The following is a 17,837-nucleotide window of genomic DNA, read 5'->3' on the forward strand; positions in this document are numbered from 1 at the left end:
CTCCTCTTTTTTAGAACTGGACCTTTATAATATTAACTTGGAAAAGCAAGAGTGTATATCTTGCATTATCCATGTCCTTTGGTGTAAGGGTACCAGCCGTCATAATCATTTCAGAGAGCTATTCTGAGGCCACTGCTGGTTGGAGTGTCCCCAACACACTGATCCAGTCTCCAAAGTCTCTCGCTCCAAGCCAACAGCAAAAACCCTTGCTCTGTAAGAATGGCTTTACGAAGAAACAAAACCCAAACCTGCATACATTGAAACAGTGAAATGCGTATATTTGGGAGGCAACAGAATGGCCTGTGCTCTGTGAAAGACATGTAACAAAACTACTGTCAAGGACACGATACTACCCCTTTTTTTAACTGTAAAAATAAGGCACTTGACTGATAAAGAGTTGACGTGTATCCAGTTTTTTTTTTTCCTCCCATCAGAGCCTTAATCACTAAATGATTAATGTGCAACATTTGGAGGCATGGATGCACATATGCCTAAAAAAGACATTCCATGAAGTCCGCAATGGAAAGAAGAAAAAAATAAAATAAATAAATGAGCACGGCGCTCACACACACACAAAGCCCGGCTCGTCTGATATTATTTAGGGAGACTCATATTTTCCAAGCAGCTGCATAGCTGAAAAGAGGTGTGCTGATATATTGTAATCACTTTTTAGCCTGGCTGATTATCGCATCAAATGGTCTGCGGAATAATTTGTTGTTTTAACACAGAATTGCTCAGTAGAACAGAACAAAACTGTCCTCCTCCAAGATCTGTGTTCATCCTACCCCCATAGATAGTAATCAGCAAGAGCAAAAATATTCCGTCCAAACTTTTTTCTGGTAGTATTATTATTTGTTTGGTCTTTTTTTGGCTTCTCTGTCATTCAAACCTTTTACCCCAGGCTTCAGAATGCACTAAGGACATCCTAGAGGTGATGTACAGTGGACCTCCTGCAACTGAAAAGGCATCTTCTAACATTGTTGAAAGTTACCACAAAGCATTTTTAAAATATTGTCTTTCTCTCCAGAACTAATGCCTTTTTCTGCACGTGTTGAATTTCAATAATTGAGAAAAGCAATGTTTAACATGCTTGGTAGATTTTTTAAAAATGTATACCTTCAATTAATAATGCATCTCTTTTATGATTGCCCCTTTGCTCCTCTGATTCTGATGTGCTGCATTCAAGTGGCAGAGACGTTTTATTTTTAGTTCTTGAAAGAGAACAGAAACGCAGTGTCCCAGGCACAAAACGGTGAAACAGGGTAATATGATTTGTGTAGCTAACTGGGCTTTGTGAGGGTAGGGGTATCCTTCATTCCTGATGTCTTTTCAAATGCCCAGCGTTTTCTCTTTGCTCTACTACTTCTTTAAGAGATTGAAGTGGTGTACAGGCCGGCTCTGAAGATTACTCCAGCTCTGGTCTACAGGACTCCTGGCCCAGTCAGGAGGCATAATCCATTAGAATATTGGAAACTTCGGCAGAATTCAGATTGAATCTGTGTAATAATGACAGAGCACATCATCCAACAGGCCCGCTAAGCTCCGCTCTAAAATAGTTGGGTCTACTTTGACGTATGATATTACTGTCATTTTTCAGAAAGGAAACATTACAGCGTGTTTCCCTTCGCTGTCTGCATTCGACGTATGTCAGGATCTCAAGGGGTGATTACACGAGACTATATACAGTATACAGATATATAGATAGATATGTGGTGTCATCTTGTCAGTTATGTAAATTCACTGGCCCATGGCTGGCTGAGCATGTCTCTCTTTGTCCAGATACAAATTTTCTGTATGAGCGTACGTTATATCATTTGCGATTCAAATATTTTTTAAAAGCAATAACTAAAAGCAATGAGTTGACCTGCCCCCTCACCCCCGGGGTGGTTACATAACTCAAATACAACTTACTGTGCTGTTCACCCCACTGTACTGAATAATCCGACATTTTTTTGTTCACTTACCTCCACCCCTCTAACAATCATAAGTCTTCCCACTGGACATATTTTAAAGAAAAGCAATCTGCCCGATGTTAATCTCCCATCTCTATTTTACAGATTACCGGCTCCAGTGTGAAAGCAGTAAACCTCGCGCTTTCATGGCAGAGCTCTTCCTCCTCTTACAGCTCCTGCTGTGGCTCATAAAGTCCCTTTTCCTTACAGCACGCTACTTGAGACTGGTGGTCCGGTGAACACGGGGGGTTACAAAGGGAGATGTTCATTATGTTAAAAAAAAAAAGAACAAGAGGAGTAACAGGGCATGGCATTCTAGCAAACTGCCCCATAACTAACAAAGGCTCTTTAAAACCCTGGTTTCAGTCTTAAAATATGGCAAGCACCTGTTAGTAGGGTTAAGAAGGGACAATAAAATCATAGGCATAGCCTGCAAAGAATTAATTTAAAGTTTCAGATATCTACATATGAAGAAAATCTGGATGTGTCATTTTCATTCCTCCAGTTCCAAAAGAATATAATTTGAAACAGCTTCCTGAAGATCAACCCCTTTCCCCCCCCGATTTTTTTTTTTAATAACATGAACATTCAAACTATTTTATTCACGTAAGAGGAATCGTTGAATGAGAGTCTTTATATATGTATTTCAGTTGGTATCACTCTTGCTTCAGATTCCTCATGTCTGAGATATATACCGTATCCTCTGCCAACGTTTCAGGCTCTCACAATATAAATTAGCAATGCAACAAGATTTGTAACGCTGGCACAATCAGCACTGAATGCATAAGCAAATCAGCCATTTTTGTCGCTCAGCCATGCAAGCGTTGCCTTGTTAAAGATGCCTAATAATATAGAAATTGATCTTTCTATTCGTCTAGCTCTCAAATGGAAGTGTTGCTACAGTATTGTCACATTCCCTTTTTTCTTTTTCTTTTTCTTTTTTTTTTGCTTCTTCCAATTGCCGAGCCCTGTGCTAAAATCTACTAGTGTCACAGTTGAGTAGACCCTCTAATCGAGATTAGTTAAAATGGTTAGAAGGGAACAGATGTCAGAATGTGTCGACTGCCAGAAAGATTGAACAAAGCCAATCACAGCCCTCCTGTCCAAAGGCAATAAAGAGAAGACCTAAAAACAACCCCTGACATTAATACTGAATGCAGCACACGTGGCCTCAAGGAGGGCCTCAGCCACTGACGACCCGATTTTGTTTAAACGGATCCCTCAGAAGATTGCTGGAGATGTGGAAAGTATACAGTGACTTTACAAAATGGCACTGAAACACAATCTGCACCATTCATGAGATATCTCACAAAGAAAGAAATAAATAAAACCTCCTCTCCTATGTGCTAAATATGCCTTCAAAGATGAGGTCACTTTTTGAATCAACCAAAACAGATTTTGGAATGCAAGCTGTCATCCTTCTTATTCCTCTTAAGCTCTCCAATGAGGGTTTTCTTTTTTTTTTTAGTAGTAGTCACATGCTAAAATTAATTTATACTGCATCGCTAAGTTCATTAAATTCCAGTCATTTATAACCCTTCCTCACAGGGAAGAGTGGCTGAGTTCAGTGCTCAGACATGCTGTGGACACAATCACGAGCTTGGATAGGAAAACAATACTCATGCATGGTATAAACAAGCCATTTCAATTGTTCTGGAAAAAATGAGTCATACAGAGGCATATTCAGCAGATTAAAATGAGATGGGATAGAAAAGGCCTGTGAAAATGGCTTAGCTACTGTGTACAGTCTCAAATACCATACCCTTAACAAGTTTATGGAAAATTACAACCCAAAAATGATTTCTGCTATGAATTTCTGCAGTACAGAATTTGATTTTTTTTCCATGGATCACAATACAGCCTTTGACTATATTTAGCAAATTAAGCATTTTCTTTGTTTCCCAATAAAACATTCAGTTATATTTTAGATTTCCGACAGCTATTAAAGGATTAAAAACTGTGTTTTTTGTTATTTTGTTTTTTTTTAATACAGACCTCATAGTTGTTAAAACTAAGCAAAACCCTAAACAATTTTAGCTGCTCATTCCACAGCTGTGCACAGGCAATAGATGTTAATTTTCTCATTTTCCCATCAAAACTGAAATCCCGGAAATGCACGCCCTGACCACCTCCACTCTTTTGTCACACCCTTTTGGGAGGTGAAAATTTAAAACCCACACACATCCCAGTGGCCATTTCTAAGCACAGTTATGGGCATTCGTCTTTACCAATGAGGTTTCCAACATTCATTCAACGGAGGGTGAACAAAGCATTTGCTTAAAAAAATACTAGTTGAAGCCAAGCAAACCATTCTGAAGTAGAACCAAGCTAACACAGTCGAAAGGTCAAAGAGTTAGTTGACATGACATGTTTTGCTTTACGTCTGCATCCATCAAATTCCATGTATTAATGTCTGATTAGCTGGCCACTCACTCCAAAGAATCTTTGGTTTTGAGAATTACCTGTAGAGGTTTCTGACAAAGAAGACTAGCAGTGAATGACAGCTGTGGCACTAAGAACTGCATAGTCAACAGTGTGTTACAGGACATTGAGACTAGCTTAATGGAATCAACAGTGTTGACATGGTATAGAGTGAAAATGACTGAGTAAATAAATAAATAAATAAATAAATAAATACATTTGTGTATTCATTCGATACAATAAGTGCCATCGTTATAAACAGTAAGCTTCAAATGGTGTATTTTAAGCTATTCAAATTAAATTTATATTCATGTTCACACTTTGAAATGATCTATTCAGTGACTGAAGACATTTTATTTTAGCCGTTTGATATGATACACAGGCATGCACACATACAGTCCTTTTTTCCCTAAATTAGCTACTAAGAAGTTAGGCATCATGTGGTTTACCAAATCTGCCTGGAAAATTGTTTTTGACAATATTCCGATAACTAGGCTAATTTTTGTCTCAAATAACAGGGAACTGTAACAGAGACTGTGGTGCACATATTATCAACCTTATTACGAACTATTCCAACGATGCAGTTTAATTATAAATATAGGTTCATCCTACACCGAGGTTAATGGCCCGTTCATTTCATCTGTTGTCCTATGTCCTGTTGTCTCACCAATGTTTTATTTTTGGACCAAAACTACTCAGCTGATATCATCAAAACATTTACTACAGTGGTCTCCTGCAGTAAGAGGACGAATTGGACACAAGGACAGCTACTATGGATATCCATAAATTAATTGTGGATATCCATTATTGAATTATGGAATTAAATACAAAACTTCCAACAATGATCCTGAACTCAACAAAACATCACCCTAACAGATCTGTGTTCAATATTACCCTTTCAGGGACAATGTGTTTTTCTTTCCAAAAGCGCTAATCTTAGGTGATCAGTAGACTTTTCAATTTTACAGATTCTTGAATTTACAAATCTAGCTTTTGCTTAAAGTTAAAGAAGCAATGGCAGTTCCCCACCACTCTTGGGTTCAACATTACAGCTCAACCTACTTCCCCAAGACCAGTGGTCCACTTGGTTCACATAAAGCGCCCTTGGCGAAGCAGAACCCCTCTCTGAAACGTCAGACATCGGAAGCTGGGTCTAGTATTGATGCGCGAGACACGCAGAGTGAACAATGAATCGTGGGAGTAGCGCACAAAGACGCGCTATCTGCAATATGTCACATTTCCCTGGAAATCCATCCCATCGTGGAAAGGCCTGCTAGGGTTAATATCAAAAGGAGCACTGGCGGAGATTTCACAGATGGACGCAGGGCTATGGTGACTGGCAATTTAAACGACTCTTTAGAAATGTCTATGTTCTAAAACTGGTGATGTCTCATCAACTGCTGAAAATCCAATCAAGCATGTTTGTCATGACACACAGAAGAGAATAAAAAAGAGAGAATAGAAGGGGGGGAAAAAAACACCAGATGCCTTGATGGAACAGATTGCTTGGGAACAACCTTTTGGTGGCACTCTTTGGCAAGGGTGCACAAGCTGAAGATCCCTTTCCAGACATAACTGAGAATTTCCATCATCACCTGTCACCTGCGACCGTCACACAACATGACAAGGCCATGGTGAATTTAGCGAACTAGCCAGTGTTTCCTTTCACATTGCTGTCCTTAGTCTGATTCTTTTAAAACCCAAGGATGGAAAGTAACACCACAGTTAAAGTGAAATCTGCAACCAATTAGATGCTTGACCTGGCAAGCACAGTATCACATGAGTGAGTGGAATGTAAACTTGACTACTGCACTTGAAAGTCACTGCTGACAGGGTGCTTTGAGTGAACGGTACCTTGTTAAATTGGGGAGGGGGCACCAGTGAGTGAAGGTAGGTAGAGTTTGGCTGAGTCAACCGTTGTTGGGGTAAACTTTTGAAAAGTAAAGTTTTGAGTGGAGCGAAATGGAGGAGAGAATGTATGATTAGTGCTTTGTGAGTAGGGATTTGGGTGATTGTCAGTGACTGGTGGTTTGGATGTTGATGTGTGTTCAGTGTTGGTGGCTGACTGTTGGTGTGTGTGTTGGTGTGTGTGTTGGCGATTGAGTGGTGGTTCCGCTGCAGGATAGCGAGAGGTGATTGACGTGCTGGTGACTGGGGGGGGTGGGGGGGGGGGGGGGATGGTGTTGGGCTAGAGAAGCTCATCAAGAACTTCTGAAAGAGGGATATTGCAGCTTCCTGAAATCTGTTAGGCTGTACCAGAGATTCACATATTATGTCCATGACAGCACAAGGTCTGAGCTGGTATAAACATCCAACCCCCCCGGGATTTACGTCAGGCCCTGCCCCCCATGATGACTCCCAGGCTCGGCCTGCTGCTCCCCCGACCGGGAGCAGGAGTGGCTGGGCTGGGCGGAGGGACCGAGCCCGGTCCCTGGTCGCCATCCATCACCTTATCTGCAGTCAGATCTCGGTCGCTTAATGAGCCATGGGCTCCTTACACGTGTCGACGCTCCACAAAATAAGATCCATTTACCAACACTGCGGTGAACAAGCAGAGGGGAACGCGTGTTCCGCCTGCCGCTGCCCCCAAATCACCTGCCTCCCCACCGAAGACCCCCCTCTCCAAACTCTAGAGTGCAACAGGGTGGGTCGCCTCTATCGCTGTACACAGTGAGATCTAGGCATGGGGGGTATGCGGCTGACACAGAGTCAAACACTGGTTGGCTTAGGCAACCCTTCTTGGGAAACAGAGAGGAAAGGGGATTTATATCCCACCTGCAGGATGGACAGGACATGTATGGGAACATGTATCCTGTAAGCAGATAAACGTACAGTATGTTACCTGTTCCCCAGAGAACACTCAAATCTTTAATGTGTAGATAATAAGCAGGCATTAATACAGTAAATAATCATAAGAGTTCATAAACTGGGCCAGCCTAGACTCTTTCATAAGCAATCTTTGTTATCTGAAGCTGTCCTCTCATCTTGCTCCAAGTATCAGTCTTTTTGTATACTGTTAAGTGCCCCCACCACACACACACACACACACACACATACACACCCACTAATGACATTTGTATTCACATACAGTGGGATACATTGAAGGGTCCCCTTTCATCGACCTATATGCAGGCCAGAGATTTCAGCCCAGTGTCACAACTTTGCACAATTACGCTTAGTTAAATATGACGCAGGCTGCAGAAAATTTCCGCGGACAAAAGAAATGAAGAGGCGACGTCCTCGTCGGTGAAAAGAATGCATCAGATAATGAGAGATTTATTTTACCAACCAGCTCTCTGTGTGCTGTGCCGCGATGATACGCCTGTTTTCCTCCGGCCCATTATCTGTGCACTTGAACCCTGGATAACAATGAGTTCACAGAGATTGAGAAGTGCTGGGCTTTAATTGTATGTATTTAGTCACGCAAACAGAAGCAATGGCCTGAGAATGGCTAGTTAGCCAATGACATCATTTAGCTTTAGAATTGACTCATTGGAGCCATTACAAATTTGCCCTGCAATATCTACTCAGTGAGGCTACCGGGGGGGAAATTCACAGCCGAAACTACTTCACATTTTATGCCTGTGTGTGCATGTGTGTGTGTGTGTGTGCGTCTGTGTGTCTGTGTGTGTGTGTGTGGGCTCTTTCCCGAAACTTTTTATAAAGGCAGAAATAAAGAGGCCTCAAGGTGTCCCCTGTGTGTTCTTTTTAAAAAGATGCAGTTAAATAACCTGTGGTTAATGTTACTTTTTTGTGTGGTGGGGGGGTCGTGTCAATCAATCGTCCACGTCGGCAGCATACAGCCGATGATCGCATCATCACGTTAGTTTGCCTGACTTGCTCGGCACAAAGAAGGTGGGAACATGTTCTCAAGCAGGGCTGTCAGCACTTGAAAAATCAATCACCATCTGGGCTCATTTTCTGAAAGGGAAAGAAAAAACAGCCCCTGTTTAGGAACAAACCAGAAACACATCAGATGGTAAACGTTGCAAGGAACATGCTACCAAATCGAACCATAACGTTCCCGCAACGTTTCAGGGACATTGGAGATAAGTCATTGATAGAAAAGCTACAACCTTACAGCAGCATTGTGAGAATGTTATGCATTAACTAAGTACAAGGTCACATAAAGCCAACACTGATAAGATTGGTATTTCTGTTTGACTGGACTTCTGATTGAGGGTTCAGGTTTGTTTCGCGGGTTTGACACACTGCTGTTTATTGAAATTTCTAATGCAGTTTTTATTTGTTTGTTGCGACTACGTTCCTTTTGCCGCTGTTGTTGTTTTAAATAGGAAAACCCAGATCATGAAGATAGTGCCTTCTTTTACAGTACGCGGCACAAAGCTCCAGATTTGGAGAAAGTCGAGGTTGACATGATTTTTGCTGCAGCGCTGCTTCTTTTCAATAGCACAGCTGTGTGAAAAATACCAGTTAAAGAGTGTGCTGAGGCAGCAAAACCATTTAATACTCAACAAACAGTTATCTAAGCCCATGTCCAATAACTAGACACCACTGTAATGTGACCTACATACTAAGTGAATAAGAATTTTTACATCAGGGAGGGGGTGGATGAACAACATTCATTCAGCTGACAGTAATTAAATAGCAAGTATTCCCTCTCACTGCCCTTTTGCCTCTGTGAACTAAGAAAGTATAATGTATCAGAACATATTGTCCTCACTTAAGAGTTCCACCTTCTTTTCTTTCCTGACTGCATTAATTAAATGATGAGATGTTTTTTTTTTTTTTTTTTTTAAACTGGTTTAGAACAAATTGGAATGGGCCGTGAATGGACGTAAGGAAAACGCTGTGGGGGGGAAGCTGAGTGAGCTTCCCAGGCTGCCGAAAACCAGCCACATGAAGGTGATCTGGAGAGAAAAAAGGGGGGGTGAGGAGGTGGGGTGGGGTGGGGGTCGGGGGGGGGTTTGATGTGTCTCGCTTGTTTGCTGGGCCCCCACCAGCCCTCCTCTCTTTAAGATAAATCGAGAAGTGAAACTCAGGCACGCTTCAGATCAGGTAGACCAATCCAGAGGAATGGCAGAAGAAAAATATGATGAAAGGACAAACAGCACTTTGTATCAGTGGCCTCCCAGAACAAAGCGGCCTCCATATTAATACACTGTCAAGCACTTGCAACCCTCCAAATTTGAGAGGGCGACTTTATAAAGAAAGTGCAAAGTCAGTAAAGAAAAAAAGTTCCCCCAATTAGTTTAATGGGGAAACCAGTCCTTGGCATTCAGGGTGGCGCACCAATGTCTCTAGTCAGGAATAATCATAACGTTCCAACAAATGCCTACTTAGATTTATTTTTCTCTTCCTGAACATATCAATATTCTCTTTGTTGGTATCTATAGAGAATAAGCTTAAATATTTTTGATCATCTGTCTTTCCGATGAAACTGCTTTTGTTGTTGTTGTCGTCGCTGCTCTGAAAAAGCAGTTGACTGGGAGAGTTAGGGAGCCAAAATGAAAAAAGGATTGGTTACACTGACGTAACATACACATTTCAGACAAAAAAGAGAGCTCAATTTAGACACAAGTGTCAACATTACTACGGGGGGAAAAAAGCCTTAAATAATGAAAACGATCTCTTCAGAGAAAGGCGATATACTCTGCTCCAATTTGACATATTCATTTTAAAAATAGCTGGTGATGATTCAGCCATTCGGCTGCTTTTCAATTCCCGAAAAACAGGATTTTGTTTTCATAAAACAACAACAAAAAAAGAAGGGAGAAAATGTGTGCGGATCAATTACCACACCTCAGGGGTGTCTTAATTGAATTCTATTCTACAGCTGCCACAGATTTCACTGGTTGTAGGTGTCTCGTTCATTTGCATAAATGTGCCTCGAATTTGCAGCCGAAAAGAAGCTGCGGGTCAAAACCGTACCGGAACAACGGATAAACTGTCACTGTTTAAATCGGGATTAGGAAAATCTTCGGGTAAATCCACGAGGTTACTACGCTTTCTCACACAAAGTTACTCCATCACCAGTGGGACCCCATTGTTGGGGGGGGGGGGGGGGTGAATGCCTGCTTTGCAAAGAAAAAAAGGAAAAACTAGAGACGCCACCAAATATCCAACCTGCAATTTTACATGCTTTGTAATACGGTTAATTTAATTAGGCATTGCTCGGTACGTGCTTTTTATTTTTTCCCTTGCTCTTTCTTTATTGTAATGGTATCTAAGGAATCTCATTTCTTCACAGGAGTACATGAGAAAAAAAGGGTACTTCACCAGGTTTTCACTTCCATGATCTCTTTGTCTATAACTGCTGTTAAATCGCAGTTCTATTTTCATCCAGAAATTTTAAGCTTCAATGTGTAAAACCAGTCTCCATTCAGATAAGCTCTTTTGTGGATCTTTAAATACACCCCAATGTGTCCTTTAACAAGAAAGTACTCTCCTTTTTTTGCTTTAAGTTTAGGTTTCTAGTTGATCCGTGGGTGGTTTCTGCACTAAACCGTTCTTGCTATTCAACTCTATAGCTACAATAAAAATTCATCAGGATTAAAATGACCTCACAAGTAAAATTAAAGTTCCTAAAGTACACAATGGCAGTATCTTTTTTTACACGTTCCTCAGCCTTGGGAACGGAATTGTTTCCTGACAAAGTGTTCCTGCCTTGACAATAGCCACCTTTCAGCCAGGCAGAAGGACGGCCTTTATATCTCAAGAAAGAAACTTATTTCACACATCAATCAAAGAAAACGGACTCAAAAAGAGTGCTCCTTCAAAACCTCAAACCATCGAAACGGGTTTATAGTAATCTTACTTACTGGACTCTTTCAATAACATTTTAAAATGAGAGGTAATAAAAATAAAAAGGTAATAAAAATATATATCTTCTCCCCTTAAAAAAAAAAAAAACATCTAAGTACTTATGTCATTGTATCATGAGCAGGATTTGTGGTTTGATTTCAACAAACTCACTTCATACTGCCTTGCAAAAGCCAGCCAATCAGGTCATGAGAAGAAAAAGTCACAGCTTGCATGTCAATGAGGAGAAATGGCACAGAATTTCCCAAGATGTCCACCACCAATGACAAATGTCAGCAGCACAGTCCAGTATGCAATTACTACCAAGAATGGATACAAGTACATGCACATATACTGTGAATTGTACATTACGTGCAAGCTGGATATAAATACACATAAATCCGCAAACACAATGTCGCAGTGCAATAAAGCCTGTACATAAATGTGTGGATGTGTGTGTCTGTATTTCACTTTTTAAATGGTGTGTGTATGCATTTACGTATGCATATGTGTTTGCTTCTGTACGATCCTGTACATGTGTGCAAACTGAGGCAGAAGAGGCATTGCTGATAATCATACAGAAAATTAATTGGATGTCATTGCTGGTAATTCAAATTGTGTTTGACCACCACAACCTAGATATAAAATAAATATAAATATAGTTTTCCTGACAGCTGTATTAATGGGCCTCCTAAAGGGTTTTTTATAGGTCAGTACCTGGACATTCCAAAGCCCATTATGAGAGAGAGAGAGAGACAGAGGGAGAGAGAGAGAAAGAGAGTGCCCAGCTACTGCCCCATCCATTATAACCTGCAGTGAAAGAGCACAGATACTACAACACAGAAACAAAAAAGTCCTCACGTGAAATAATGCAAATAACCACATCTTTATATATTCCATCTTATCAGTGCTTTGAACTTAGGGTAGTGGGTGGCTTGGGTTTTGGGAAACTGAGGGGAAAAAAAACTTCATTTTTTAAAAAAGAAGTTCTTCTTCCTTATTCTCAAATTGGGATGTATTGAATTGTGGAATTGGGGACAGGGCTGACTTGGATAGTGATGTGACACGGTATTATGATAAACCTAATTAGATCATCATAATAGCTTTAGGGCCCCAAGTTGTACAGTTTGTACAGTATGTTGCCCGTGTACGTGTTCTGTTTTACTCTTACTCCCAGTTTTAAGTATATACTATATTTCCCTTGACAGATGATCCTTTTGGAATATGTTCCCCTGATTGCGGGCTCTGTGTGTGTATGTGTGTGTGTGTGTGTGTGTGCCTGCGCTACGGTCCTCCGGCCTACGGTATCATGCTAAGCAGACCTCGTCCCCCCTCTGTCCATAACCACAGAATAAGAGAGCCTTTTTTTTTTTTCAAAACATATTCAGCTGGGATACATTTCCATTCAGACACATGCAGACATCGGGTCACAATGTGCTGGTGTTACAGAGGGACATCTGTCTTTTTCAACACCTGGAGGGCATTCTTAAATGGAAGAATCTGGTCATTATATGGTATTAACCTCATTAGAAAACACTCTTTAGAACCTCAAAGATAAAATTGATTTAGAGCTGCCATTTCCACCACTGGCCTCAATCAATTGTTAAACTACCCCTTTTATGACCACGAACCTGTTCCCCTTTCTCCTCTTTTTAAAGCAAAGAGTGAATTACATTAAAACAGCTCTGTATCTCTCACACTACCGCAGCGGTCAATGCTGAAAAATGCTCTCGATAAGCCAATATATCTCTGATGCTCACAATAAAGAAGGAAGCAATCCTACATGTTTCGTTTTTCAGTTTGAAACATGTAGTACATATGCAGTTTCACTGAATATGTACAGTATTTATTTCACATGTGCGGATAGTTTTCATTAACATATTCTCTTTCCCTGTGATGGATGCATTTCGGGCACATGTACAGTACATTTGAATATGACACAGTGCACACAATGGTGGACACGTCAATAATCCACCCATCTCCGCGCAGCTTTCTCTCCTCTATTGAGGGAATTGATCCGCGAGTAGAAAGTGAAACCGTAGCTCCCTTCCACACGTTTGATGTATAAATAAAACATGCGGCCTTTTGTTTCGGTTCAGTCTCCAGCATAGTCTTGCACTTCCTGCAGATTTTAGCACAATTTGCAGCATGTTGCTGTGAGCGAGGTAGTGGGAGTTATCATTTATAGGTACACCGCCGATTTCACAAACTTTCCAGCGTGCGTTTATTAGCCTGACTGCAACTACTGCGAGGAATCGTGTGACAAAATGACGCGAGCTTTAAATAATTGAAACTTTTTTTTTTCATAAAGCTTCGCTTCATATTCGTATGCATGCCGAATATCTCGCCACTCTCCTCTGAATTATAGCGCAGACATTTGATGTCATCGTCTGAATTTGGAAAAAAAAATAAACGCAATCACACTACTGCATTTATGTGTGAGCCCTTACAGGCTTGCTCGGTTTTTAATATAAATAGATACAAATCAAAGTGTTGGGAGCTTGCTGCAGACCTTCAGTATCCACAGATGAGCGCTACATTGTATCCACACCTCCTCAACATATTTATGTGGTGATAGAGAAGACATTTCAGCAGCTCTGGTAGAAATAGCGACTAGGTGAACTAACCTCACGGGGCGGGCCCGTCGAGTCCCCCCTCTGACCTGCCCGTCAGCTGGGCTCCGCCCCCTCACCTCACCCCTCTCCTGGGTCTCAGTTCACCGGTGCTGCCGTGATCATCCGGCGGCCCCAGACAGAGGAAGGAGAGCTGCAGTGTAACTTTAAGAAACTGACCCGCCTTTGCCATAACAGCACTTAAGAGATTAAAGAGGAATTAGCTTATGCTATGGCCAGCGCCGGCTCCTTTGTATTCAAACGGCCAGCGATGATGTGCGGCAGAGCTGAGGTGGCCATCTGTGATCCGCATCATCATCGTCATCATCATCATCATTGTCATCATCATCATCATCACGGCACAGACTGAATCATGTGTAATACAGGAGTGGTGCCACCGCGTACAAATGCTGAGGCAGGACTTTAGAGCATGTGTCTCGCTCCCTCTCTCCCTCCCTCCCTCACTCACTCACTCACTCCCCCTCTCCACGTGAAGGCCTGACTCACTCTTTAAGAGCCTGCTCTGTCCCAGTCTGTCCTGTCAAAGGAGCTAAGCACCCCCACCCCCACCCCCCACCCCCTCGCCCAAAGGGTTTCCCTTGTTAAAAGAGGCAGGGGGCGTGGGGGAGACGGTGAGCGTTCAGCCACCTGCCCTGCCATAACCCCGTCTGATATCCCTCTTAACCTCTGACCCTGCGCGGATCTGCGCGGCCCGCTAGCTCTCTCCCTCGTCGGCTCCCACAGGGATCGCACCGATACAGCCGGGCTTACAGACGGCGAGCGAGCTGGGCCGCCGCGCGCTGCGCCTAGTCAGGGCTCTCTCTGTCACTCACCCCGCAGCTACTTCCCTCTTCTTAACCCCATCGCCGCTAAAGAGCCTGCAGCAGCTCCATACACACAGGAGAGGAGTCTGGAATGACCCTGAAAAAACCCTCACGCATGCAGCGATATCCTGGTATGACCCTGTAACAGGCTTATCCCAGCTAACACATTAAGGTTCTCATAATGTTGCCCTCACATGCAGAAATGCCTCTGGGGTAACCCTTTAATAACAGCATCTCCACTGACTCACAGCGTTAGCATTGGCTTTTTTTCATTCATGCAGAAAAACACTTTTCAGTAAATTGACCACTGATTGGTTTAGACCAGAATGTCAGATTTGTGGTAGTGTACTATTAGTTGGATTGCTTTGACAGTTGAGAAACACGTTGCTGTTTACTGTACAGGCACATATTATTTAGTAATTTGCACTGAACTCTGCACTAATCTATGTACTAATGCGTTGGACAAGGGCATCTGCCAATAACCAAATGACAAATTATTTGAAAGGTCTGTGATAACTTTTCTAAAAATCACATTTTATGTTTCATTAAAATCATCATCCAGAATGTAATAACAGTTCAATTCAGTGTATTCTGGGGACCATCCCATTATGGTAAAGATAAATATAACTAGCACATTTTTGACCGTGCTGAAATTATAACTGTGAAAACACATCCAAAAATGTACAGCAGTAGTCCTCTATCACACTTTCTGAAAGGCATGAGAAATGTGCAAACAAGAGAGAGTAAACCTAAAAAAAGTCGGTACGATGAAATAGAAGCCCGTTGAGGCCACTGTGTAACATACATGTAATCATACTACAATATCCACCTGCCCTCGTGATCAACATTAATGCGAGCAACGTAGTTAAATATGAAGAAGCCTGAGTTTAGCAATGCAACATTGCCATGGAAAATATATATTTTTTGATTCCAAGAGAGGAAAAGGTCAGTCGTTGCACAGCAAAGGACATTATTCCAGCTAACTGCTAGCATCCTGTAGCCCTTTTTGTTAATGTTCAATATGACTTTTGAAAAGGGATCTAACAGCATTTAATCACATCATTTGATTGTTTGTAAAAAATTTTTTTAAAAAGAAATCCTTGACTTCAGCACCTTGCATGACTGAGAGTGAGTAAAGGTTGTAAAATTGTGAAACTGTTCTTGTTTCAGGTCTCCAAGATATTTATAAGATGCCATTTCCTTCTATGCTGCCCAAAAACAAATAAAAGTTGATTTCAAAACAATTAGAAAATTGTTAAAATCACAAGGTCAACTTTTAATGCAGTCATGGTCATCTTGGCATAATTTGTCACTTCTCCCCCAAACATAATCAATTATTTGTAATGATGACATCAAAGATATACTGAATATGTTAGTGGACCGTACATTAAACAATATTTATCCAAAATAATTATACTTCTAATCATTGGACTTGATGTTTACTGATCGTCATTCACATCAGGAATCCACTGTAAATGAAGAGTCGCGTTCTTCAAACTAAAAACAAAGAATTTTGCGCACAAATGTTTACATTCTGTTAAAACCTGCAACAGGAAGCAGTCATTGGGGATTTTATTCTGCAGCTCCAATAGCTCTCCCAGCCCTTATTTGTGGGCGCTGAGCATCCTATCACAATGGTGGCTCAACTAACGTATAACATTTCATCCTCACATTCAGAAAAGTGCCTGATATAACATGGAGCTCACAACTTTCCCTGACTTCACAAGTTCTTCAAAATTTACATCTTTTGTCATATTCACTGTGAATTTAATCAGACAGCGGCCAAAGCAGCAATATACGCACCAGCTTTTCTCATTATTTTTGTTTGTTTGTCAGCCTTTATTTATTTATCCCTTTTCCTAACAAAGAAACAAAAAACCAATGTTCCTAAAAGCTATAACTTGGATAATATCAAGGATATGTATTTGGGACTTGTCTCGGTGATTACAGCTATCAGCATTGAAGAGCGCTGAATGTTGCTGTGGTTTCAGAAATGCCCCACAAATATCACACTGAGAAAGAATGCATCGCTTCATATTGCTCGGGTTTTTGCCTTTTAAAAGTAGGAAAAGGCTAAATGACAATGCTGAAAAAATTGATATCGCTTATACAGTGCTACTCAAAGGACAGAAGGAATAACTCCCCACAAAGGATTTATTAAGAGAGAACCAATTTTGATTGGACGTGTTGACAGCTATGTGTCCTGTGGTTTGACACAGGTTTGAGCCCCATATACCTCACTTTGCGCACTAGTCCCGTGATGAATCAAATTCACATCCGATATTGTTCTTGCTGCTACTTCCATCTGATGTTAATTTGACACAGTAGAGAGAACTTGGCCCACAACACCAAGCAATCAAGAATCACAAGCACAGACGTATACACACGCAGCCACACACAGCTCACGCCGATTCACGCGTAAATACACCCCACAAACATACATGCACACAAAGAAACAGACACACGCACAGTTCAAGAAATGTAAAGATTAGTGTGCAAAGACCCACACAATTTGGTCAAGCGTGAACACACGTGCAAGCACACACAGGCACACACGCACACATGCACACACACGAGCACACACACACACACACACACACACACACATGCACACACGCACACACTGAGATTAGTCATGTGTAAATAGTCGCCCATGTTTGGAGAGACCACCTGTTCATTCTGGACGGAAAAGAAGCCCTGGCAAACCATGAGAAGGGTTAACACTTTTTCGGGGGGTGGGGGGGTGGGGGGTACTGTTGGCACCCCAGACTGGGACGTGCCCCCACACTGTGTAGACCGGATAAGGCAGTTCGGCTTGGCGGGATGGAAGCCCACTCCTGGACCGCTCCGCGTCTTCCCAAACACTCCCAAATCCACCAGTAGCTCTGCGGGGAGCCAGCATGCTCCTCAATAACGTTCGCCTTCGCTTTGCTCAAAGAGGCGAACATTTGATTGATTCATCACAACTCTGTTTGATTTCATGCATTATATTTCCGTGTTTCCCATACCAATATTACAAGTATTAGTATTACATTCCTACTTTCTTTCTCACACACACACACACACACACACAGATATATAGCATATATTTAATAAATACAATATCACATACAATATTATATTAAAATTGAAATGGATATGTTACTGTGATCCTTTACCTTCTTGAAATAGTATTGTACATCTGAGCATAGAGAACGATGTTTAATTAATAGAGAATAACTTGTGCGACTGACCACATAACAACTTTGCAGGTATCACGCATTGCA

General features: G+C 41.5%; 1 protein-coding gene across 9 annotated transcripts in view; it reads right to left on the reverse strand.

Annotated features, from left to right (window-relative positions):
* The window catches only part of znf536 (zinc finger protein 536), a 164,775-nt gene that overhangs the window by 117,249 nt on the left and 29,689 nt on the right, over positions 1-17,837 (reverse strand). For 2 of the 9 annotated variants that reach the window (XM_064312510.1, XM_064312509.1), the window contains exon 2: positions 8,121-8,294. The exons of 5 other annotated variants lie outside the window; for them this stretch is intronic. The gene's annotated coding sequence lies outside the window, so the exon portion shown is untranslated. Of the gene's footprint in view, positions 1-8,120; positions 8,295-13,762; positions 14,101-17,837 lie in introns of those variants that run through there. 2 more of the 9 variants (XM_064312511.1, XM_064312512.1) reach the window with 2 other exon arrangements.

Source organism: Anguilla rostrata, chromosome 16 (assembly GCF_018555375.3).
Source record: "Anguilla rostrata isolate EN2019 chromosome 16, ASM1855537v3, whole genome shotgun sequence".
In the NCBI taxonomy this organism is placed as follows: domain Eukaryota; kingdom Metazoa; phylum Chordata; class Actinopteri; order Anguilliformes; family Anguillidae; genus Anguilla; species Anguilla rostrata.